This window comes from Ranitomeya imitator, chromosome 2 (assembly GCF_032444005.1).
Source record: "Ranitomeya imitator isolate aRanImi1 chromosome 2, aRanImi1.pri, whole genome shotgun sequence".
Taxonomy (NCBI): Eukaryota; Metazoa; Chordata; class Amphibia; order Anura; family Dendrobatidae; genus Ranitomeya; species Ranitomeya imitator.
This window is the reverse complement of record NC_091283.1, coordinates 760,297,818-760,325,403: the sequence shown is the minus strand read 5'-3', so window position 1 is coordinate 760,325,403 and position 27,586 is coordinate 760,297,818. Positions and strand designations below refer to the sequence as shown.

The 27,586-nt window shown below is 42.8% G+C and overlaps 1 protein-coding gene across 10 annotated transcripts in view; it reads right to left on the bottom strand.

The window, feature by feature from the left end:
* MARCHF8 (membrane associated ring-CH-type finger 8) overlaps positions 1-27,586 on the bottom strand; it is a 303,316-nt gene that overhangs the window by 253,912 nt on the left and 21,818 nt on the right. For 6 of the 10 annotated variants that reach the window (XM_069753364.1, XM_069753357.1, XM_069753363.1 and 3 more), the window contains exon 2: positions 13,153-13,230. The exons of the other annotated variants lie outside the window; for them this stretch is intronic. The gene's annotated coding sequence lies outside the window, so the exon portion shown is untranslated. The remainder of the gene's footprint in view (positions 1-13,152; positions 13,231-27,586) is intronic. 10 annotated transcript variants of the gene reach the window in all.

Sequence of the window (27,586 nt, the reverse complement as noted above, 5' to 3'; positions counted from 1 at the left end):
ACCTGTATATAGGGTAGCTATGTCAGGGCCTATACTGTATCTAGGGAGGCTATGTGGGGGCTCATAGTGTATATAGGGGGCTGTCTGGACTTATACAGTATATAGGGGGGGAAATGTCAGAATACTTAGCTCTGCTCAATAATAAAATGATACAATTAACATGGTAATGTTAATATTGAGCAGAATTAATTTCAGCCTATTAGTTCGGCGTCCACAACAATCAAGGTTTCATATGTGGCCCCTTGGGAAAATTAATTTCCCCACCCCTGCTTTAGTATGTATAGTGCTGTGCATAATGGAAACATTTGCGCTGTCATTTTCCATCTCCAGATGTGCAATAGAGCAGAGGTCCCCAACTCCAGTCCTCAAGGCCCACCAACAGGTCATGTTTTCAGGATTTCCTTTGCATTGCACAGGTGATGCAATTATTACCTGGGCAAAACTAAGGAAATCATGAAAACATGACATGTTGGTGGGCCTTGAGGACTGGAGTTGGGGACCTCTGCAATAGAGCACCGATCTGTTAATCAAATGATCTATCAAAAGGGAATCATGAAACATGTCACGTGATACATCAGGTACTGGGGGCCAATGCCTTCTAAACTGCCCGGGGCCCTGGTAACAACTTATTTGCAATTCTGCATATTTTTTAACACCATTTTCTTTATAATAATAATGCTTGTATTTTGCGTATATCGAGGTGAATTTTCCGGCACGTCCTCACTGGCGCTGACTCCTTTCATGACTCCTTTGAGAGCTAGAAGAAGCAGATTTGCTCAGCCTCTGTGGACACAATATGCACCGGCTCATATAGGGAATGCAAATTCTTACTATGTGATAAATTGAAAAAACAAAAATTATTAATTACCAGCAGAAACGGCGGCTCGAATACTGGGAGCTGATGGGAAGGGGAAATGGAAACTTAGCAAAGAACGCATTATTATTTCCACTGAATTCCGCTGAGCTGCACCCGCCAGCCGGTTATGTAACATTACTGCGGTCCGCAGTCTTACTAGGAACTTTATAGTCTGTTTTATGACCTTTCTTAATTACACCGCGTAAATCAATCTATTTTACCTATGAAACGGCATTAAAAAGACTTCAAAATAAATGATCCGTTATCACAACAGCCACCCGGGATAACGCTTACACCGTCACACAGTTCACTTTTCAGCACCCCCCAGGGAAAGGGGCTCTGACAGGTCAGTCAGGCACCCAGGAAGAGAAATATACATGTGAAAAGGATTTTGTGCAGCTCCATTAACCATGTTTTATTCATACGGATCTTCTGCCGTTTCACGTTCGGAGTGGGCCACTTAAAAGTAACTTGTGTGGTATGGAAGGAGTTAGAAATCCTGCGCTTATTTCTGGAACTGGGTCAAGCATAAAGAACAGAGACAAGCTGGAGAGACAGTCACCCTCACATCACACTGGTGCAGCTGTGAAGAGGCTGGGTGCCATCCAGAATATTTCCTGCTCATCGTGTCATGAAGAAAAAGGAATACGTCTGTTCAATTAGATTATGTGTCCTGAACCGGTCTGTGATCACTACGGGCAAGAACAAACCTGACAGATTCTAAATATTCTACATAAAGTTATGTCACTTTCCATATATGCATTACGATCTGGTATGATAGTGATGAGCGAATGTGCTGGGATAAGGTGTTATCTGATCATGCTTGGGTGCTAATAGAGTGACTTGAATAATATGTTTGAGTCCCCGCAGCTGTATGTCTCGTGGCTGTTCAACAACCATGAAACATGCAGGTGCGGAGACTCGTACATATTTTTCGAGCACGCCGAAGTCACTCAATTAGCACATGAGCATGATCAGATAACACCTTATCCCAGCACCTTCGCCCATCACTATTGTATACATAATAAGCTACAGCCTATCCTACAGCCAAGAGCTGCATTGACAATTGTTAAACAGTTTACAATCTTTCCATCAGGCACTCTATTAAAAGGGTTTTCTAAGCTTAAATATGTTGTCTTAAAAGAAAAAGTCTACAGTCACTTGACATGACTGCAGACTGCCAAATCCTGACATTGTGCTCTCCGCATACTGTCACATTTCCACTGTATTCTGTGAGTAACTGCAAGTTTTTTACTTGCAGACACGTGCAACTAGTCTCCTCCAGCTTTTCTCAATTTTTTTGTTATCGTTGAGAGAAGTCGGGTGAGACAAGTCCGCACCTGACTGCAGTATAGATCTTAACGCATCATTTACATATTCCAGAGAAATCCACGTTTTTCTTAAGACATTGGATCGCAGATCATTTTATTCAGGTTTCTATGACCCATAACCCTGGGATGGAAAAGTGACTATACGTTCCTCATCTCTAGTCTCAATACCCGTCGGCCTCTGGCTGCCTCCTCTGCTCCAAATGGCGTTTCATTTCTCCTACTTCCAAGATGGCTGCTGAAGTGGCATGGGGAGTGCAGTCATTAGGGTCAGAACACGTATAACCTATCCTTGCTATACTAAGCCCCCTTTTAATATTTAGGAATTGAAGTTCTTGTAATATAGAAGGGTCTTTTTTTAGTTGTTTCCCGTCCATTTATTTTCAGGATCGATGGGAGATATACAAGCCCCATCAACGTCTTTAGCAGCTATGCTCGTATGATTTAGTAATTCGGTTACATTTACATTCATCAGAGAATCGTAAAAGTGTAATGATCACACAAATACTGATCACCAAAGTAAGATATTTCCATTCTATAAGCTACCAAGGAAGGGATAGTGCCATCTCGTACACTTATAGTATTGTCCACAGAAAGAAGATGCAGCTCCCATAAGTGGGAGCCACGTCTGTCTCAAGAATGGTGCCCACACCGCTGTCAGACAGGTGGTTTGAATGCTCATTACTGGTATGGGAATCTTCCCCACTTCCCTACTGGCAGCAGCCCAAAATGGGGCCCCAATCTCCATATTGGAACTGGTCCCATTGGTGGAACCTGCATGCACTGTTCATGTACGATACATTCGGTGTATATCCCTCACACACACAAAATAGCAATACCTTATAAAGGGGTCTTCACAACTTAAAAAGTGGTCATCTATCCCCCTTATAAGTGATAATTTGCTGATCCAAGGGGGTCCAAAGACCCTGGGAAAGAAGCTCTGAAATGCGCCGTTTGAATGGAACGAAGCCCGCACACGAGGGCCACGGTTTAATTCATGGCCTATGTGACTGCCGGTAATAACTACGCTAAGCCATGTCCTTTGGCTCTCAGGAACAGTGGGGGTTCCAGTGGCGAGACCCTCCATCGGTCAAATTATCAGCAAGTTATCTATCCTTCTAAGTTGGGACGACTAACATCTGCAGAATTGTAAATACACTGATGGAATAAAATATACTATAACCCAGGATAATTAATGCATGCATTGATGTATTGTCTGTATTATTTTGTGTCTTTCATCAAAATATTTGTATTCTGGTTTGGATTTACTTAGGTTTTTCTTTTGTTTGTCATAAAATGAAGATGCTTATATGATGCAGTAGATGGACCTGGCAGGCCAAAGTATTGTTTTTTTGTGAACAAAATCAACATAATTACAACAGTATAGAAAAATTAAAGAAAACTAGATGGGCATTTCCTGAAGGAAATACATGATGTGAATGTTGTGTATAGCGATGGCACAACCTGGGATGGGTTATATATGCAGCCAATGGGAGTGATGTAGTGATGTCACCATCATATAATATTGGGGGCAGGCTAAAGGACCGGTGTGATGTCTTCACCATTTGCTTCAAGGGGACGCTGGGACAATGATGAAATGAACGGGGTCCGGACACTTGTGAAGAACAGGCAGACTGTCCTAGGCAGAGTCTGTATGTAAGGAATTGTGGCTGCTCAGTTTGATTTATTGATTTCACTAGAAATTCTGATTGCAACTAATAATCTCTCTAGCAGCAAGTTCTCACAGGTAGACTCTGCTAATGTAAAGTCTGGAGCTTTTGGCAGATTTTAATAGGGACGGCCATAATGGAAAACTATTTTTATGTAGCTAATGAAGTCACATTTAGGACTAGTACACAGAGTCAGAATCCTTGGTAGCCACTTTGGTGCACACAGCCCCTCGGTAGCCACTTTTGCCACTTGGTAGCCACATTGGCACATTCGGTGCCATGTTAGCCACTTTGGCCAATTGGTAGCCACATTGGCACATTTGGCCTCTCAGTACTCACGAGTCAGAGTCACATTATTCTGATGTTTGACTTTGATAAATGATCATGTCCTAAAATGGACAATGTACATTTGCATAGCTGCCATCTTTGTAAGGTCAGTGCACCTGCTCTGTGGCTTCAATCCATGTCAATTGGGGGGCCTTGGAAAGGTCGCCATTAATTCCTATCGGAAAATTTTTGCTTAAAATGCAATTTAAAAAAAAAACAAACAAACAAAAAAAAAACTACAAATCGGATAGACTCCAAAAATTCATAACACACCGATCCCCACCGAGGGCTTCGAAACGCCACCTGAACGGGGTCTTTGCGCCGAGCGGTTCAGGCCGCATTAATTGCGGAAAACGTGGAGAAGTAGAATAATAATAAAATATAAGAAATGAGATTACAATATGTTGCTTGAACCTAGAGGGTTCAAGTACCATAATTATTTGGAAATGCAACCAGCATAGTAATCAGCTGATCCCCATGGGTCTGCTTACTGCAATCTTACTGTCAGAGACAGCTGCAGGCGTCACCACATTTCCCCTATATACACAACATCCATTGTGTGCCACTGGGAATAAAGGGTTTGCTGTACAGGAGGGTCTCTCTCCATTTTCTTGTATAGGAAGTAAAAAAAACTGCTGAGAAAGCATGTTCTGAAATGATAAGAACCAAATGATCCATTCCAGGTCCATTCAGCATGCCAGGATTGTCTCAAAAGGGACAATGCCTTTTGAAAGCACTTATCTTGAATATATTTTAACAAATTTCACTCTTAAGGTACCGTCACACTAAGCGACGCTGCAGCGATACCGACAACGATCCGGATCGCTGCAGCGTCGCTGTTTGGTCGCTGGAGAGCTGTCACACAGACCGCTCTCCAGCGACCAACGATCCTGAGGTCCCCGGTAACCAGGGTAAACATCGGGTTACTAAGCGCAGGGCCGCGCTTAGTAACTCGATGTTTACCCTGGTTACCATCCTAAAAAGTAAAAAAAACAAACGCTACATACTTACCTACCGCTGTCTGTCCCCGGCGCTCTGCTTCTCTGGTCTGGCTGTGAGCACAGCGGCCGGAAAGCAGAGCGGTGACGTCACCGCTCTGCTTTCCGGCTGCCCGGCGCTCACAGCCAGACCAGAGAAGCAGAGCGCCGAGGACAGACAGCGGTAGGTAAGTATGTAGCGTTTGTTTTTTTTACTTTTTAGGATGGTAACCAGGGTAAACATCGGGTTACTAAGCGCGGCCCTGCGCTTAGTTACCCGATGTTTACCCTGGTTACCAGCGAAGACATCGCTGAATCGGTGTCACACACGCCGATTCAGCGATGTCTACGGGGAGTCCAGCGACCAAATAAAGTTCTGGACTTTCTTCCCCGACCAGCGACAGCACAGCAGGGGCCTGATCGCTGCTGCCTGTCACACTGGACGATATCGCTAGCGAGGACGCTGCAACGTCACGGATCGCTAGCGATATCGTCTAGTGTGACGGTACCTTTAGCCATGTTGGCATGAAGGCCAGCAATATGGGCCATATGAAGCGTCTTCACCAACAGCTAGCCAATGGACAGTGGCAGAGTCAGGCTCTGCTCACTTCTCACGTTAGACTTCTGTTGGAGCTAGACATTCGATGGAAGACTGGAATAGATTGTGAATACAAACATAAGAAGTCATGTTTTGACCGATTGGGAAAAGTTTGGCAGCGAGTGGCTGGTTTGGATTTTCTTAAGACTGAAATTACATTAACGAGGGCTTTAAGAAAATCAGAGAAGGCTCCCAGATGGGTTGAAGTTCATTGTATTTGGAGTAAAAAAGGAAAAAAAAAAAAGAAAAAAAAAAACACTTTTTTTTTGCTATGAATTTTGTTCAATAAAAAAGGTACGTGTCCACGATGAGGAAAAATAGCGTTTTGGCGGAGACCAAAAAACCCTTAATTCTGGCATTTGATTGTTTTTTCTCGTTACACCGTTTGGTGATAACGTTAATTATTTTTTTATATTGATAGATCGGGCGATTCTGAACGCGGCGATACCAAATATTTATATATTTAATGGTTTATTGTTTTATTTTCAAAGGGGTGAAAGAGGGGTGATTTGAACTTTTATATTTTTTATATTTACAAAAACATTTTTTTTTTTCTTTTTGCATGCTTCAATAGACTCTGTGGGAAACTAGAAGCTGCAGTACTTTGATCACTTCTGCTACATACAAGCGATGATCAGATCACCTGTGTGTAGCAGAAGTTCTCATTTGCTATGAGCGCCGACCACGGGTCTGCTGCAGATCTCTCTGGTTGTCATGCCGACCCATCGGTGACCTGAGAGCATTGAAAGGGGTCACCGATGGGCAGACTTAATAGCGTGCTTCCAGTAAGCGTAAGTTAAATGTCGCCGTCAGATTGATAGCAGCATTTAACTAGTTAACAGCAGCGGGTGGATCTCGATTCCACCCGCAGCTGTTGCGGACACATGTCAGTGGTCATGTGTCCGGAAAGGTGCGGGCTCAGCGCCAGAGCCCACACTAAACAGGAGGCGTCCAACATGGGCGTACTATTATGCCAATTTCGGAAAGGGGTTAAGGAAATCCCACTGTGCTTTTTAACTCGGCATAATCTGACCTGAAGACATTTTAAAGAAGTATTGAGAGTGAATAATCAGTCCGGGAGGAAAGATATATTACAAAAGTTTCTGATCTTCGTTTGCACTATTGACTGATGGTTACTGTTGAATATTGATGGTGCTGTAATGACTTAATTACCATTTGTCCCCAAATTAACAATTCACAGGTCATTATTTTATCAACATTTTTTTCTGCCAAAAATTGGGATTAACAGCTAGGCAATTCTTGAAACTCCCGTATAAATGAATGAAGAAAGTTACACACGGATGGGCACTTCTGCATTTCCACAGTGTGCAAGTAAGGTGTCTTTCACACATCAGGTTTTTAGAATCAGTCACAATCCGTCAAAGTGTTGAAAAGACAGATCCTGTGCAGATTGTAAAAAACTGATGCTCTGGATCCATTTTTTTGACGGATCTATCGAAGAAGCTGCCGCAGGAATTTAAAGGATGAAAGAGAGAGAGGGAGGGAGAGAGAGATTCCCTGAATGGAAAAATGGGTTAAATTAAAGGAACAGAATTTCTTCCAGGCATGCTCAGTTTCAAAAAACGGTATCAGTCGCTGGATTCCGTCTTTTGAAGGACAGTGACCGATCCTGCGCCCACAGGCTTCAATTATAGCCAACGACGGATGGCGCACAATCCGTCGCTGTCCGACGGACAAAGACTTTACGACGGATCCGTCAAACGACAGATGAAACGGAAGGCCATCCGTCACTAATACAAGTCTATGAGGAAAATAAAAAAAAGGATCCAGCAGCAAAATTTGTATAAATGTACCAATAAAAATGCTCGCCACTTTGGCGTAGAATGGGTTCAATAGCTAGTTCTATTATGAAAAGCAAAAAAATCGCATGAAGGGACAGTGGAAAAGTCAGGAACTTTCATACAATGACCATACAGCACAATGGAGATCTATTTTTTTTTTTTACTCGTCTTATTTCAGTGCTCAAAAATTGGCAATGCAAATGAAGCCTTTGGGCTTTGGGGGTGAACATATGTCTTCGTTGTACTGTTATCCTTACTTTAATAGTTTGCATTTTATTTTTACACTACATAACCATGTTCTCTCTCCTCTCTATTATTTATACAGTCTAATTCATATTTAATGTTGTGATGTAGGCAAGACAATATTTTCTGAAGCCTCTAGATCTAGTCTTCCTCTGGAAAACAAGCATATATATATCTATAATTTACTCAGTTTTTCCCCAACTGTATATCATACACATGTCTACCTGACCACATTTAGACAGGCTTGATACCGCCCGGGGAAACAGACATCAGGCCCAAATAGGATCATCATAAAGGGCTACAGCAATCAGATTCCTAATGACATGATGGATTCCCTGGAGCCTCTGACCTCTTCGTGTGTGTCTGATAGGGTTACTGAATACCACATCAATTTTCATAATCCCAATGCTAACGATCAGCAAATAAGTTGATGGTACGTAACTGGGAGAACAATGTTGTCCCTACCAAGAACAACTTATGGACTGACTGAAGAGGGGCGTTGCTATATAGGACACTTGTGTACAGATATTGAGAAGTGTTTGGTAACTTCTACCCAGTGAGAACATCAAGGATTGAAGGGTTTCGGCCACCATAACGGCCTATTCTTAGTACAGGTCATCACAATTCTCAGATTGGTGAGAGCAGGACATCTGGAAACCCACTGATCAGCTGTTTCAGCTCCGGCTGCATGTAAAGCTCCAGCTCCTTTCACGGAGTAGTGGCCGAGGACTGAAGCTCAGCTCCCACTGAATCGAATAGGACTAGCTGAATCCTTCAAAGCTCTATGTACAAACAGGAAGTCTCGTTTCACCACATGAGTCAGCATTAGAACTACAATTCCACCTCACTGCAAAGTCGCAGGCAAGGGGAGAAGCGGGGCAGCTGGGTCAGGAGATGAAGAGGAGGTGGAGTTGGGCTGGCATGGACTTTGCAGTTAGGCAATATGTAATTCTAATGATAATTTGTGCAGGGAAAAAGAAACTTCCAGTTTCTACATAGAGCTTAATAGGATTCAGCTAGTCAGTTTTTATTCACGTGATGTCATAGACCTAATGGATAACAGAAGAATTAGCTGGGCAGAAAGGCAAAATGAGCAATTGTAAGTACACAGTGCTGTATAATATGATTGCAATATACGGAGAGGATAAAATCTTTGATGGGAGGAGGAGTGCTTCTTTAATTTAAGCAGCAGTTACAATTTTATATATATTTTTTTTATATACACACACACATTTATAATTTTTTCTAGATTTCAGAATATCTTTTAAAGGGACCCCCCAATAACCTATGGACAAGAAGGACGCATACTCCATATACACTCCTGCAGTTACGAGTCCTAATAGTTTGGCATCGCAAATCTCAGATCTGGATGGCTTCCAACAGTGAGCGAGGCAGAAAGTGAGCCGTGCTCAAGAAAGAGCCATCAAAAACAGGAAAACCAGAGACCTGCTTTATACACCTCAGATGTGTAAAGAGCAGAACCGTCGCTTTTTTTATTGTTGCAAAACCACAAATATTCTAAGACAATAAGGCACTGGGCATTCTGCCAACGGAAAGCTGAAATTGGAAATCAGAATAAAAAATGTATGACTTGTGACTCACACAACAGAGCCTAGCGTTGGAAAGATAAATATACAGTAAGTACTTAGTAAAGATTGGAAAAGGGCAGGAGCAAGCAGGAGACCGATCTGCTGCCTTAACAATAACCACATATTGTGAATCAACTAGCAGCAAGATGGCGCCACTGTGAAGGCACCACTGTGAAGGCACTATGCAGAAGTGTCATTAGGGCAGAAGAACTGGGCATTGTGGCGGGCAACACAGGATGGCAGTCAGGTACGGACTGGGGCTGAAATTCAGTCCTGGCATTTAAAAAAAAAAAATCACACAGGCCCATGTTGTCCCCGTCCCCATGAACCAGATGGGATATATTACTAATATTACCCTGGATGGAGGAAAGCAAGATTTACTACATGACCAATATTTCTAATGATACCCATGGAGTAGGTGACTGGGTCAGCGACTTTGTGCTCCATCACAAATTCTAACAGTATGGGTATTTTGATAACACCGATTCTGCTAACGTAGCAGACAAGGCAGCCCATGACCAGACAGGCCCTTCTGGCATTTGCCAGAATTGCCAGATGGCCAGTCCAGCCCCGATGGCAGTAATAAGCAGGCATAATGACATCAACAGGTCGTCCTGCAAGATCACCTGTCCTATGTAGGCACGGACTGTAAACAAACCATTAGTCTGTTCCTATAGATATGCTCCATTCAACTTACTTAAATACTTAAAGGGGTTGTCCAATCCAAATTGATAACTCTGCAGTAACTGTGTGACTGCAGACCGATGAATCCCCCCTGTGCGCACACTGTGCGCTAAGAGGATTGCTGGTTTCAGACCCAAGACCAGAGGGCATGTATGAGTGATACATACCCCGGCCACTGGGCTCAGCCTCGCTGCATACACTTGTATGAAGCAAGGATGTGCCCAGTCTACTGACACAATGGGCGTGGCTTTGCTCCATACAAGTGTAAAGAGCAAAGTCACGTCCATTGGCCAGGGGGTAAATATAACGCATACATGCCCTCTGCTCCCGGGAGGATTCACAAGTCTGCAGTCACACAGAGTGACTGCAGACTTATCGGTTTGGACCCCTTTAAAAGAAAAATCTGTTGTCTGAGAGCAGCATAATGTAGAGTCAGAGACCCTGAGCGATGTGATCACTTATCAAAACTACAGCAAGCAGCCCCATAAAAAAAAAAAAAGGTTTCAGCAGGAGATCATCACTAATGGACTTGTACACCTGCTACCAGGTAGTCCTCAATATTCATGAACTCTTAATAAATCTGTCCCCACCACTGTATGACACTGTGTATACACAGAAAAAGCTGCGAGTCAGGGGGTGTGATGGGTTATACAGAGCTCAGAGGACTGTTCGATTTGCAGAAGATAAAACTTTTATCAAAACTGCAGCAAGTGATACATCACTGACTCAAGGTCTTGGTCCCTAGATCATGCTGCTCTCAGATGGGGTAGCAAAGCCATACCTCCCAACCGTCCCGGATGCAGCAGGACTGTCCTGATTTTGACAGTCAGCCCCGCGATCCCGGGTGGGACATTACTTGTCCCGCACTGGTTGGGAGGTGTGTATATCACCCGGTCAGCTCCCTGAGGCCCTGCACCCGCAGAGCAGCACACCACATATTGGCTGCTCAGTGCGCACAGGACCTGTGATGAGGTCACAGGATGGGAGGACTTCCGTGTACAGGACTCTGCTGGTTGGCGCCGAGCCGCGCGGGCACGAGGTGTGCCGAGCGGAGCCGCGTGGGAACGAGGTGTGCGGAGCAGAGCCGCATGGGCACGAGGTGTGCGGAGCAGAGACGCGTGGGCACGAGGTGTGCGGAGCAGAGACGTGTGGGCACGAGGTGTGCGGAGCAGACGCTGGCTGAGTTGGATCGGAGCAGATATTGCTCCTCGCTCTGACACGGACTGGCACAGGAGACACGGAGAGGTCTTTATCAGTGGCGTATCACAGCTGCAGCGACGTGAGCAGTCAGCGGCGCAGCTGGATGACACCATTCAGCGCCGTGGGAGTGGAAGCTGCCGGCTGCTGCGAGGGAGCGCGGTGAAAGGTGTGTGTAGTGATGGAGAAGGCAATGATGGGGGTGGGGGTAACCATGTGTGGCCATTATACTGTAACCCAGCATCGTGTGGGGCCATTATACTGTACAAAGAATCGTGTGGGGCCATTATACAGTATGGAGCATAATGTGGCCATTATACAGTATGGAGCATTATGTGTGGCCATTATACAGTATGGGGCACTGTGTGGCCATTATACAGTACGCAGCATCACGTGGGGCCATTATACTGTATGGACCATCACGTGGGGCAAGTATAGTGTACGCAGCATCATGTGGGGCCATTATACAGTGTGGAGCATAATGTGGCCATTATACAGTATGGAGCATTATGTGTGACCATTACACAGTATGGGGCACTGTGTGGCCATTATACAGTACTAGATTGTGGCCCGATTCTAACGCATCGGGTATTCTAGAATATGCATGTCCCCGTAGTATATGGACAATGACGATTCCAGAATTCGCGGCAGACTGTGCCCGTCGCTGATTGGTCGAGGCAACCTTTATGACATCATCGTCGCCATGGCAACCATTATGACATCATCGTCGCTGTGCCCGTTGCTGATTGGTTGAGGCCGCCAGGCCTCGACCAATCAGAGACGCGGGATTTCCAGGACAGACAGACAGACAGACGGAAAAACCCTTAGACAATTATATATATAGATGGTGCGTCATGTGTGGCCATTATACAGTATGGAGCATCACGTGGGGCCAGTACACTGTGAGCATCATCATGTGTGGCGATTATACAGTATGAAGCATCATGTGTGGCCATTATACAGTATGGAGCATCATGTGTGGCCATTATACAGTATGGAGCATCATGTGTGCCCATTATACAGTATGGAGCATCATGTGTGCCCATTATACAGTATGGAGCATCATGTGTGCCCATTATACAGTATGGAGCATCATGTGTGGCCATTATACAGTATGGAGCATCATGTGTGGCCATATTTTTTTGTTTATAATTATTGTTTATGAAACATTGAGATCAGAAGTGCTAAATGGGTGTGGTTGGGGCGTGACTAGTTGTGAAATGGGTGTGGTCAGAGGTGTGGCTTAAAATTTGCCGCGGCACGCACAGCACGCCGCTAACTTTGTCCCTCTTTCCCTTCCTCAAAAGTTGGGAGGTATGGCAAAGCCAATGTGACAGATTCCCTTAAAATGTCTAGTATGTTACTATAAAAAAGGACAGATAAAGTGGAGAGAGGCACTGAAGGATATTACTTTAGGGATAATAAATGGATTTTGTTATTTACGTTGGCTTACTTATAAAGCTCAATGTACAACAGTATGCAGTGAATGCCACAGGCTCCCTCTAGTGGCGGCTGCAGGTAGCCTCACTGTTTCACATATACCGTACATCTAAGCAAGGCATGTGGATCTAGAACTAAAAGGTGAAGTTAGTATGTTGTCTCATAATATTGGGTACTTCATTTTTACATCTTAATATAGTGATAAAATTGTTTTGAATTAATTGAATAAAAGGTAATTCTCTCCAAAAATGAGGTGTAAACAAGAAATACAATAGCACTGAACTGAAGATGCACAAATTAGAGTATTGCGGACCCTGGGTATTGGGTCATACATGCCTAATTTAATTTGCCTTGTAACAAGAAGACAGGCAGCCATACTAACCATAAAGCGACCCCCACCCCAACTGCCATACCAAGTTCCTAATCAGAGCCCTAACTAACCTTTTCCTCCACTGCATTGCCTCCACACATGGGACTTCAGGTGGACCAGTCTGTAGGACCCCGCTTGTGACTCGCTACCTGTGGAGTGGCAGATATTCAAATTATATTTTAATCAAAAGAACTTTTTTCACTTTAAGATTTTGATCTATGGTTTATAAAAAAAGGAGCTCCGATCAAGAAACAACAAGCGCAAAATTACATAATATTAAAAAGGTGAAAATCCAAATATAAAATGGGTATTGTGGACCAAGTTATTACCTATTGAAAGGATAGGTTATAACCTTTAGACCAGTGAGGCTCCAAGCATTGGGGCCTCCACTGATCGCAAGAATGGGGCACTTTTATCCACACTGGAACATAGCAGTAAGTGTGTTTGACCAGAGCTCCATTTATTCCCCATGGGGCTGCAAAACATAGTAGGATACATAGATGGGGGTCCAACATCTTGTCCCCTACCAATTAAAGTTATCAACAATCTTGTGGATACTGGATAACGTGTTCCAATACCTCTTTAAAGTATTTTACCAAGCGGTACGATAAACCAAAAATGGTAAAGCAGCCCAAAGTGTTGTACCCACCGTGTGAGCGGCGGTAGTACGTCAGCATTAACTACATCTACTTGGGCTAAAAAGGTGCTATAGCTTTCACAGTTCACAGGCCACCTTGTTCTTACTGTGTGTGCACACTTTTTTTTTTTTTTTTGAGGAGGTCAAAATCTATGCGATTCCTAGTGCAAACTTCTTAAGGAAACTACTGTTTTGGGTGGAATTTTTCATTTTTGCAGCAATTTTAAAACCCTGCTGTTCTGTTCGTGTCATAGTGACCAGTATAGAATTTGTGAGGCCCTGTAGATATTTTTCTATGAGTTTCTAAAACTGGAGGTTACTTGACTTTTCCGCATTTGGGGGGACCCATCTATGAGTATTTATTTATTTATTTTTTACACGCCGATTTGAACACTTGTCGTGTTCGGGTCATAGTGACCAGACATCATTTTTTACAGCTGTGAGGCCATATTTTCAGTGAAATAAAAGAGTTATAACCTCAGTTGGGTCTATTTATTGCATCTACTATTGTATATCAATTTATTTATTTCCTAAATTATTTCAATGGGGTCATATACGCGCTATCTATTTAAAGAGACTGTACAAGGATAGGACCTGTCAGAACACCTGATCTACGCATTTGAGTAAAGTGTAAAATTAACAGGTAACAGACAAATTTGCTGTGTAATTTGATGATAATCATTAGTGATGAGAGAGCGTGTGCTCGTTACTTGATCGAGCATTAGGGTGCTAGGCAGAGTATCGGGGTGGTGGTGCTCGAGGGCAATGCTCGAGTCCATGTCTTGCATGTTTCAAGATGCAGAAATATTGCAAACATTTCTGCAAATACTTTGTGTACACATACCTTAAGTACCCATGTTTTTTTAATTCATTTTTTTACGTGTTTTTGGTGCAGATTTCTCCACTTATTAGGATCTGTGAAATCTGAACAAAAAACATAAAATTGTGCAGACAAAGTATTTGGTGCAGAAATGTCTGCATCTCTTGGCATGAAAAATGCTGTGTAAAATAGGCACAGGTTGAATATTTGGTGAGTTTACCTCAGTATTTGTAAGCCAAAACCAGGGAGTTGGCAAAAAAAAAAAAAAAATACTATTATACTTTTCTGCAGATTGATCAGTTTTGTACCTCAGCATTTGTAACCAACACCAGGAGTGGGAAAAATATTCAATATGTGCACGTGTGTAAGTGAAATCTGCAGCAAAAACATACCTGTTCAGACATCGGGTAGGTGGACATGTTGGGTAGGTGGACATGTTGGGTAGGTGGACATGTTGGGTAGGTGGACATGTTGGGTATATGAATGCAGAGATTTTTTTTTTTTCAAGCGTTTTTGTATGCTGTTTGTAGCTTATTCAAGCTAGTTGGGAAAAACAGGCTTAAGGTACTGTCACACTAGACGATATCGCTAGCGATCCGTGACGTTGCAGCGTCCTCGCTAGCGATATCGTCCAGTGTGACAGGCAGCAGCGATCAGGCCCCTGCTGTGCTGTCGCTGGTCGGGGAAGAAAGTCCAGAACTTTATTTCGTCGCTGGACTCCCCGTAGACATCGCTGAATCGGCGTGTGTGACACCGATTCAGCGATGTCTTCGCTGGTAACCAGGGTAAACATCGGGTAACTAAGCGCAGGGCCGCGCTTAGTAACCCGATGTTTACCCTGGTTACCATCCTAAAAGTAAAAAAAACAAACACTACATACTTACCTACCGCTGTCTGTCCTCCAGCGCTGTGCTCTGCTCTCCTCCTGCTCTGGCTGTGAGCGTCGGTCAGCCGGAAAGCAGAGCGGTGACGTCACCGCTCTGCTTTCTGGCTGCCCGGCGCTCACAGCCAGACCAGAGAAGCAGAGCGCCGAGGACAGACAGCGGAAGGTAAGTATGTAGCGTTTGTTTTTTTACTTTTTAGGATGGTAACCAGGGTAAACATCGGGTTACTAAGCGCGGCCCTGCGCTTAGTTACCCGATGTTTACCCTGGTTACCGGGGACCTCGGGATCGTTGGTCGCTGGAGAGCTGTGTGACAGCTCTCCAGCGACCAAACAGCGACGCTGCAGCGATCCGGATCGTTGTCGGTATCGCTGCAGCGTCGCTATGTGTGACGGTACCTTAAGTTAAAGCATTTGACAGATAGCTAGCTAGATAGATACTGCTGTCTGATTAAATTATTGCGTAAATAAAATTATTTAAAAAAAAAAAAAAAAAAGGATGTGGGGTCTCCCCTATTTTATTTTATTTTTTTAAACCAGCACAGATGAAGTAGATAGCTGTGGGCTTTTATTATCAGGCAGGGATGGTCCATAGTTATTGGCCTGAACCAGCCAAAAAAACCTGAGCCCGCAGCTGCCCCAGGATTTGCGCATCACAATAGCTGCACCAATTCTGGTGCAGTGGAAATCGGAGCAATATATGGGGTTGATGACAGCTGTAATTTGTCGTCAAAGCCCTAGGACTAGTAATGGAGGTGTCAGTTGTCAGCCTGACATCTCCATCACTAACCCTGTAAGTAAAAAAAAAAAAAAAAAAAAAAAATCAATAAACACACAAAAAAAAAAGTCAGTGATTTAAAAATAAAACCAAAACCCAGTCACCCTCTCTAACCAATTTATTTCCCCCCAAAATTCCCAGGCCAGTCCGCCGTAGTCCAATGGATCTGCCGTAATCCACACTGTTGTCCCACGATGAGCCCCATTCAAAATTCCAGCACATGGAGCCCTGTTCAGAGAATGGGGTTTCATAAGCACACACTGCCGGATCCCACAGCACTCCTCGATTGCCTACAGTGTCTGCGACGTCCATAAGGTTAACGACACAGACAGTCCATATGCTGGAATTTTGGACATTGTGGGACATCGACCTGGATTACGGCGGATCAATTGGACTATGGCGGACTGGCTTGGGATTTTTTTAAAGAAATAAATTGGTGAAAAGGGGCATCTTTTTAAAAAAAATAAACAAAAAGGACTTGTGCGTGCGCGCATTTATTGATTTTTACTTACAGGATTAGTAAATGGGGGTGTCTGACTGACACATCTACATTACTAACCTTAGGTTTTTTTGTGTCAGTGCCAGCTGCGGACCTCAACCACTAATCCCATTATCCCGATTGCCCCCGTACCAGTCAACTGGGATGAGCCAAGACCAAGCACATCAAATATGATGCGCCACTTCTGGAGTAGCTGCGGGCTTGAATTTTTAGGCTGGGTAGGCCCAATAAAAGCCACCAGAGCCTTCAACTGCACTGATCAGCCGCAGGGCTTCAGCCATACCGACACTGACGCATCTTCCCAAAGGTCAAGCTTGGGCTCAGGGTTTTTTTTTTACAAGCTCTAACAGATCTAGCAGCAGCCCTCACCAGCCACATCTCCTGCTCGCGTTATGAAATATCTCCATAATCTCTTAGTTGTCTCTCCGTCTGCTCACCAACAATGGTGCTGGTCTGCTGTTCTGGTGGTGCACTTTTCCATGGTTCTCCCTCTTTCTGGGTGGAGTTACTTCCGGCTCTCACCTCCCCGTTTTCTGGCAGTCTCCGCTCGTTCTCCATTAACTCACTGTAGTTTCTTTTTCTTTTGTCGAGCCCATTGGGGTACTGATCACCATAGGCCGATCTCTCTGGACAAGCCGCTTCCTAGGCTGGATGGATTTTCGTGCAGTTTCTCTTCTTGTATGTCCAATATGGGCGGGTCCATCGAGCCATTTTGCGCCAATAACTGCCATCTTGTCGGTGTTTAGCTCCATCTTTGTTTTCACTGGATCCTTCCCTGCATCTGTCAAGTTTTCTTGATGCACTACTGACTGTCAAATGTAAAGTGATACAGAGCAGTAGTGATGCCAGGGCTGCTGTCCGGTTTAGCTCTGGCACTTTACAGACAAGGGGAGTCCCAGTGTGCTGTAGGGTGAGGGGTGCATCACACTCACTTGTAGGCTACAGGCCTCCACTGCCTCCAGCCTTCTGTCCTCAGGAGCCACAGCAAACAATGCATGGGACAACAAGTTTTATTCAACAATAAACTTTTACTAAACAGTCCAAATTCATCTGTGTGACAGGTGGATTGGGCACAGCAATTCACATTTTCTTACTCCAAAGCACAACTCTTCTTCAGTCTTGTCGCTAGCTTGTCCTGGACTATCTCCCCCTTGCCCAAGTCCACTGATTCTGTCAGCCTCAGGGATTTCTCATCCACCTCGGCAGTGCACCGGGCACCGTTCATCTTCAACTGTACACCAGACGACACAATGTGTCTGGTAGTCCCTATGCCGGACTTTGGAGTCCGGACGTGACAGGAGCAACCACTCAGGATCCCAGCAATACCTCCCACTGCCTGGAACTAGTGACACATGCTGCCCCTAGCAACCTGCCGTACTTAAAATTTTGGGATTTTTTTAATAAATGGGAGAATTAGGGCATTTGTCGGGGAGTAATTTTGTGAGTAATTTTTTTTTAATTTTTTATTTCTAAAAATTACAAGGAAATACAGTGAGAGATACCAGGGTTCAATTTATTTTTATTTTGCCTGATATACAAGTCATTGTACAGGAAAGAATGTTTCCTAATTTTTTATTTACTGCAAAAATCCATTTTATCTTCGGTTTTGTATGTTTTTATTGCCAGCCCATAAAAGTGGGGTAATAATCTGACAACATTGTTCCCTGCAAAGACATGGGAGTCAAAATTGCATCCAGGGGTTATTCCCCGTTCCCATTCCATTTCAGCGATATTCTGCCCCTTCCCCAGACATCCTGGTAGGGTCTACCAGAAAATTCCTCAAGTTTCCCATTGACTTCCATTATGCTTGTTACTCGAAATGAGCATCTTAGCATTATGATTTGTTCAATTCAAGCAACGAGCATCCGACCATTTTTGTGCTCGCCCATCACTAGTAATCATATAAAACACATGTAATGCTTGATGGCAAACAGAAAACGCACGGGAGGCATAAGACATCAGATTTACAGTGATGAATGGTATTTTTTGTTATCTTATGTCATGATAAAATATGTATTAGTCACTGTCTAAGCCACTCACCCAGGTCGCAGTGCGCATGCCCAGGAATCCCAGTGTGAATAAATCATAAGACACTGAGGGGCTGGGATTCACAAGCAGGGCGGCCGCACAGGCGCCGTCAGTGAGACTGCATATGAGGACAGAGCTCACTGCGCCTGCCCCAGGCAAGACAAAAGGGCGCAGGCGCTGGCAGATTTCAAAACAGCGCTGAGGTGGCGGCCCCAAGAAGACTTGAGTGACGGCTGTGAGGAGTCTGCAGCAGGGGGGGGGGGGGCGATTACAAAGCGGATTATTTCTGCATTTACAGCACCAATAACTAAAAGAGCCACCTTGTCAGAATGCAGCATTACTGCTGCACAAGGTGGCTCTTTTAGTTTCAAACGCCTGGGGTGGGGGGGGGGGTTTGGTTAGGAGTGACAGGTTCCCTTTAAGACTTAATAGATCTCCTGCATTTCTTTTGAGTAACTGTGTAGGAGGAGTGCGGACGAATAGTGCTCAATGGAGCAATGGCAGAGAGTCTAATAGTGAAGTGTGACCTATTACCATAGTGAGCAAGCAGAGGAGCAATAATATTTTAAGCTGGGTCCAGCTAGGGGTGGATATGAAAGTATGCATCCAAATCAAGCTTTGGCTTCAAAATCAAAACACACACCGTATGACATCTTAAGCAACAAGTCACACAGCTTTCATTTCATATTCTTTTTTTAACAAAAAAAAATTCAAATTTGCATTACGATTGGCTGCTGCGGATAACCAAAGTTGCATAATTCTGCTCCGATACTTTGCCTAGTTTTCTTTCTATCTAGTGCACCTGAGTAGATTTGTTATTTTGGCATAAAGAAAAGATGAGATAAATATAACATCAAATTCCATAAACCATTTCCAAGTACAAGAATGTAAAACAGATCTGTTGTCATCTGCTACCTTTTTTTTTTTTTCCAGCAAAAATGGGACCAGTTCCCGGCAGAGGGAGCAACGAAAACATTCCTCATGGAGCAGTTTAGGGACGAGTTCTGCCTCTCCGTAGCAGGGGGTCGGATTCGCAGGCGCTCACGTCGCTGGAAATAGAAACTATGCAAAACAAGAAATCACACTGCCGGATAATGTTTTGTACCCTTCTCCTAAATCGGCCTCCTACATGTCCAGAATATCTCCAAGAAACAAGGGTATAACAAGCAAAAACTGGAGAATAACCAATTTTGGAATTCGAGGTTGCTGCATTGGATTGATATTTTTTCCTAATACTAGCGGAAAATTCGGAGTAAGTGCAGAAAGTGTTCTTCAGTGCTACACAATGGCATCCGGGCAGGTTCACATATTGCATTTTAGGTAGTTTTTCCACATGAAAAAGTCAAAATCCTACAGAGGAAGCGAGTAAGGAAATGTGTCAGCCTGGTGCCAGCATCACAGCATCAGCCTTCACAACAATTTTGGCCTTTTAATTGTGTGTTGTACATAGCAGGTTATTGTGAGAGGGATAGACCAGTCATGAACTAGCAATCTCTCCTATTAGCTGAGATTGTGGACCTTCAAGAAGTTACTAAATGGCGGCACAGTATACGGCTTATTAAAGGATGACCAACCAGTTTATACACACTATTACAGCATATTGATGTCACAGGATGGCTTATGTTTTGAGACAACCCCTTTAACATGGAACAAAAGGGACTGATGTGGTCTTAAAAGATCCTTAACCACGGATTTGCCATGTAAAGGAGGCCGAAATGTAATTCCACATTGATGCCATGGATTTTGTCTGCAGGTAAATACATGCTGTGTGAATAAAAGGCGGCCATACGCAAGGTAGCAGTCTGCCAACTGAATGTTCAGCCTACAGTTCTCTCCTGTACATGGGTGCACGGCTCAGCTGAGAGTTCATGTGCTTTCAATAGAGAGATGAAAAAGCCGCCGCCAAACACTTCTGGCAGCAGCTTATCTCCCCTGATAACAGAAGGATCAGGGAATGGAATTCCAAGTGTCCGATCCTTCCCTGCCATCATCTGGGGGTGATAGTCAGAAGGCCCCTTAGGCCCTTATACATCAGATGGTCGACTGATCCCAAAGACGGTGCATTCGGCTGGCTTATCTACTCTGTATAGTGAACAGTAGAACACGTGGCAGCATGTATTTCTATGTAAGAATGATCAAATGTCACCAGCAATAAGCAACATTTTTCTTATCATTGAACCTTTTGTGCATTTATACAAGGTAATTATTCTTAAAAGGAACCTGCTACTATGTAAATGCAATCCAATCTACCAGGATCAGGTTATAAAACAGGAAGAGCAGAGAAGACTAATACAGTACTTAGTTTGTGGAAGAAAAAAAAAAAAATTAATACATTTGTAATTTAAAATGAAAAAAAAAAAAGTTTCTTTGCTATATAGTGTGAACATGTGTGGCAATTAGTTCTATAAGCTACCATCCACGCTAATCCCCATCAATTTTGCAAATGCCTGCTTGATAAACTGAATTGTTAGTCACCCATAGAAAATTGCAGAAAAAAAAGTTATATAATCAAAACAAGCACAAATAGTTAACCCCTTAGTGACGGAGCCCATTTTGTACTTCATGACCGAGCCGATTTTTACAATTCTGACCACTCAATTTATAAGGTTATTGCTCCGGAACGCTTCAACGGATCCCACTGATTCAGAGATTGTTTTTTCGTGACATATTGTACTTAAAGTTTATTCGGTATGACAAAAAAAAAAAAAAAAAAAAAAACACGAAATTTTGAAAATTTTGCAATTTTCAAACTTTATTTTTGTGCCCTTAAATCAGAATCATAAAGAAATGGCTTATGTTTCTCCAGCGATCAGTCCAGTGGTAGAGTAAAATATAACTTATTTATCCATTAAAAATTCCAGGTTTCTTCAATGACAATTTTGCAGTCAGTCCCTTATGGATGACAGGTTTCGACACTACATGGGTCTTCCTCCAGGTCCAAAATCAGAATCATCACAAAAAATAGTTACTGGTAAATAACATTTTCCACATCTCTACTTTACATCAGCACAATTTCAGAAACAATTTTTTTTTTTTTTTAAATAGGATGTTAGAAGGGTTAAAATTTGACCAGCGATTTCTCATTTTTCCAACAAAATTTACAAATTTTTTATTTTTTTATTTTTTTTGGGACCATCTCACATTTGAAGCAACTAAATTCTAAAAACTGCACCACTCAAAGTGCTCAAAACCACATTCAAGAAGTTTATTAACCCTTCAGCAGTGTGGAAGGAACAAAAACATTTTACTTTTTCCACCCAAAAAGTTACTTTGGAACCAAACTTTATTTTCACAAGGGTATCAGTAGAAAGTGGACCACAAAATTTGTTGTGCAATTTCTCCTGAGTACACCGATACCCCCACATACGGAGTAAGCCACTGTTTGGGCGCATGCCGGGGCCCAGAAGGGAGGCAACATTATTTGACTTTTTGAACTCAAAATTGGCTGGAATCAATGGCAGGCGCCATATCGCGCTTGGAGACCCCCTGATGTACTTAAACAGTGGAAACCCTCCAATTCTAAAAGTATTGACACCCCTGTAATTCTGTCAGATAATACTTAGTTTCTTCCTGAAAATGATTGCAAACACAAATTCTTTGGTATATCTTCTCTTTTATCTGGTTTTTCATTTCATTTCTAAAGTTTCTTTACAAAATACTGGATATATCATCTAGTAATAGGATCGTATAGCCTGTTGTCTTTCCAATACTGTGTGACAAGGCAGACAACCTCCAGTCACGGAGTGCAGATTAGGAAACGCATTGAAGGATGTTGTCCAAACTAAATGTAAGAAGTTCAATCATTTTCCAGTGAAAAGTTGTGCAACTTGCTGACTTATTTGGGGAACCTGACAGCTGATGAATCAGGTACTAGCTATATGATTTTGCCAGGTATTTTTGACGCAGCCTTTCAGAGAAAAACATACGGTACTTTAAAAGTGGGAGGACTGAGCCGCATGGAAGACTGGCCAGAAAGGAGGGCCACCCGCCAGCTCCTCCTTGCCCGCTCTTCTTGAGTGACAGGTCTCTCCTCATACACGCACACAGGGAAGGACCTATCACTGCAGGGAGAAGTCACCTGGGACCCACCTACCAGACTAGTCACCGCTTGGTCCCCGGCAACATTTGAAGTGCATTTTATTCTGTTACACTGCAGCGTTTCAGAGTCAAATATATAGCGGCAATCATACAGCCAGAGTCTGATGCATGCTGCCTACATCCTTAACTGAGAGTTCGTCACAATGTAGAAGTGTCTGTGAGAACCATCAGCCTGGAGTCCAGACTTGCTCTGCTTTGTTGAGGAGTATTGCCTAGAGTCATACAATGTGAAAAATCTATAAGAAAATAAAAGAATTATAAAAAGGGTAGAATAACTTTTTAATACATTAATCAAACATCATCCGCAACAGCAAAAATACTAATTTCCGTGAATTCTGCTCCAGAGATCCCAGGCAAATGGCTGATTTTGTCATAGGACACGGTCATTGCATGATAATTACCGATACACCTGCAGTGGTTTCTACAGGATAAATGCAGTAATAAGTGGACATCAGTCAGATATTTAGGCATCCATGTAATCCATAGAGAGCCAAGGCTGAATAGTGCAGGACAGTTAATTTTAAGAAATATCTCTCTGGTTCATTAGGGTGGGTCCTTAATGAGGACTCCCATCAATGACACCTATATTTCCTAAATGAGCATATAGAAAGAAGTCATCCAGAAAACCCTCTTTGGGCATGTGCCCACGGGGGCTTTTAGATGCTGGCACATTGCAGAGTAGGCTACGTGCACATTGAGTTTTTCCAAGGATGTTTTTTAAACTGTTTATTAAATGCACAGTAGTACATACAGGCAATGATATCCAACAATTACCATGAATTTAACACAACCTCCCCCCCCCCCCCAAAAAAAAGGAAAAAAAACAATTCAATGAGTTTTTCAAGCTACAGCTCTCCAAAAACCATAAGGTTTAATAGGACAGTTGAAGAGTTTCTGCTCTGAAAATGCAGCAAAAAAAAAAAAAACCTCAGGTGTGAACACACCTTTAACCCCTTAGTGATGGAGCCAAATTTTTAAAATCTGACCAGTGTCACTTTATGTGGTAATAACTGCAACGCTTCAACAAATCCAAGTGATTTTGATACTGTTTTTTTCGTGACGCATTATACTTTATGATAATGGTAAATTTAGGTCAATATGTTTTGTGTTTGTTTATAAAAAAAAAAAAATCAAAAATTTGAGAAAAATGTTAAAAAATTAGCAATTTTCAAAATTTGAATGATTATCCCTTTAATCCAGATGGTCATACCACAGCAAACCATTAATAAATAACATTTCCCACATGTCGGCTTTACATCAGCATTTGTAAAATGTTATTTTATTTTGTTAGCATTTTTGGAGGGTTAAAAATTTAGCAGCAATTTTGTATTTTTTCAAGGAAATTGACTAAATTTATTTTTTTAGGGACTTATCCATGTTTGAAGTGACTTTTCCATGTTTGAAGTGACTTTAGGGGACTGATATATTGGGAAACCCCCAAACGTGATACCATTTTAAAAACAGCACCCCCTGAGATATTGAAAACTGCTGTCAGGTAGTTTATTAACCCTTCAGGTGCTTTACAGGAATTAATGCAAGTGCTATGACAGAAATGAAAATGTGTATTTTTGCCACCTAAATGCCTCTAACTTCTGAACCGGTTACAACAGCCATCAGATGCTAATGCTGCTATTTGGTCATGAATTGCCACGGCAAACATCAGGACCACAAAATCATGATCTGATGGCACCAATTGGGATAAAGAGGAAGTCTCCACACTCTGTTAACCATATATAATGATGTAGTCACTATTTACAGCAGCATCTAAGGGGTTAAACAGATGTACGGTGCCAACACTGATCGTGGCTGATACAGCAAGTTGTCAGATACAGTGTACATCCGACAGCTGCTGGATTGTTACCTGTATGGGGAGGCTATTCTCTTACATCTCAGGTCAGTTAAAAGACGCATTGGCGGTCATTAAGGATTTGTTACCATTCCTAACACTACAGATTTGCTGAGTATATTCCTTATGAAATGACGGTTATAGAGAACCTTTTCTTTTAATTCTGCATTGCACTAGTCCTATATCACGCAGTACAACACTTAGTTCTCATTTTCTTAATACAGTACGTCCTCAGCATTACTATCCGTTCCTCCTGGACTATCCCTATAGTTACAGTTAGTTAGCCCCAGGGATCTCCCGACCATGCTTGCATTACATCCAGGATCCGTTACCTACCCTTCACACGATTCCACGTCCATCATACCCTGTACTCCAGAGAATAAGGCACTCTCCGCAGTACCTGTACTGAGCCTTGAGCGCTGGATATGGCAGAAATGTTGCGTATTTTGAATGAACAGTTCTGTCATGGAAACACAGCTTTCTGATGCAAATACCATGCACCGAGACTAATTCATGCCACCAACTGTTCCCCAAAATGAAGGCGAGTAATCTAATAAAGTGGGAGGACCAACTTTTCATTGGTTCCTTGTAAAATTGTGATCAGTATGGTATCCTGAGACTGTTGACCAGTGGAATGGAAGCTTAAAAAGGATTTATTTCCACATAGAACCTTACACTATCAGCAGATCATTCCCTCTGATGTGAAGAGAGGATCTAATAAAATATGTAGATACATTACATATGTGTGGATTCGCATTAGCGGAGTGTTCATCTTAAGGACAGTGTTTATCATAAAGTGAAGACTGCCTGAGGCGCATAAATGTCACTTTTCAATGCTGAAGACTAGCGCAATGGCAAGATTTTAGTCAACTGCCATTATGAAGAAGTGACTATAGAAGACACCATGAATTATCACAGAAGGGGTCCATCACAACATTCTACTACTTTTCGTTAATGCTATTCTGTGGGAGTGAAACTGCAATTCCAAGCATGCTCCATTGTCATCTCACAAGCCATCTTACCAGTAAGGATTTAGTATGACAAGACATACGCCGACAGCAGCAGGGGAATTCCAAGCATTAGACCTCAATGAGATGTCTGGTCCACTTCCCATAACGTGCAATGTAGAACACTTTCACAGTATGTCTTCAGCAGGTGAATATTGAAAGTAGGTGAGTATGTGATTTTTTTTTTTATCGCAGCAACAGCAAATGGAGCAAGTGATTGTATGGAGCATCTTATGGGGCCATAACGTTTGTGCAGCACTATAATGGGGCAAGTGTCTGTATGGAGCATCTTATGGGGCCATAACGTTTGTGCAGCATTATAAGGGGCAAGTGACTGTATGGAGCATCTTATGGGGCCATAACGTTTGTGCAGCATTATAAGGGGCAAGTGACTGTATGGAGCATCTTATGGGGCCATAACGTTTGTGCAGCATTATAAGGGGCAAGTGACTGTATGGGGCCATAATCAAGGTTTGCGCAGCACTATATGGGGCAAATATCTTTATGGAGCATCTTATGGGGCCATTATTAACCTTTATGCAGGATATGGGGCATATTTTAAAATGGAGCATCTTATGGGGCCCATCATAAACTTTATGGATCATTATATGGGGCTCCTGGGTCAATATGGATATTCAAAAACACTTAACCTACTGAGGTCTCAATTAATTTTACTTTTATTGGTATCTATTTTTACTTTTGACATTTACAGGTAGCTGCTGTATTTCCCACCCTAGGCTTATACTCGAGTCATATACGGTAATAATGATAGATGGATATTTAGATAGGCACCAGTGATACAGGTGTGAAACGTTTTTGATTTACCACCCCATTCATGGAGAATAGATGTGTCAGTGGTTGTTCTTCAGTATTTAGCACTAACCCTAATGCTTTCCAATGTCATGGGGCCTCAAAAACTAATATTGGCTGCTGTGTACCCAAAGTACAACTTATTGCTTTGATCCTAGCAATGGCACAACCTGAAAAACAACAACAACAAAAAAAGGGTATATTATACAGTGGGGAAAATAAGTATTTGATACAAGTTTTCCCACCTACAAAGAAGGGAGAGGTCTGTAATTTTTATTGTAGGTACACTTCAACTATGAGAGACATAATCTACAAATAAATACAGAAAATCATATTGCATGATTTTTAAGTTGAAATTTATTGCATGAAATAAGCATTTGATCTACCAACCAGCAAAAATTCTGTCTCTCTGACCTGTTAAGTTTTCTTTTTCTTTTAGAAGCCCTCCTACTCTGCACTCATTATCTCTATTAATTGCACGTTTGAACTTGTAATAAAAGACACCTGTCCCCATACTTTCCAACCTCTCCATCATGGCCAAGACCAAAGAGCTGCCTAAGGACATCTGGGATAAAATTGTAGACAATAGGCAATAATCTTGATGAGAAGGCTACTGTTGGCACAATTATTAGAAAATGGAAGAAAGACAAGATGACTGTCAATCTACCATGGCCTGGGGCTCCATGCAAGATTCTTGCCTGGTGGGGTAACGATGATTCTGAGAAAGGTCAGCAATCAGCCCAGAACTATACGGATGGCCTCGTCAATGACCTGAAGAGAGCTAGGACCAGTGTCTTAAACATTACAGGTTAATAACACACTACGGCATTATGGATTAGTATCTTGCAGGGATACGCAAGGTCCCCCTGCTCACAACAACATGTCCAGGCGTATATGAAGTTCGCCAATGACCATCTGGATGATCCAGAGGAGGCATGGGAGGTGGTCATGTGAACTTTTTGGCATCAACTCCACTCGCTGTATTTGGAGGAAGAAGACGGATGAGTACAATACCAAGAACACCGTCCCAACTGTGAAGCATGGCGGGGGAAACATCTTACTTTGGGTGTGTTTTCCTGCAAAGGGGACATGACGATTGC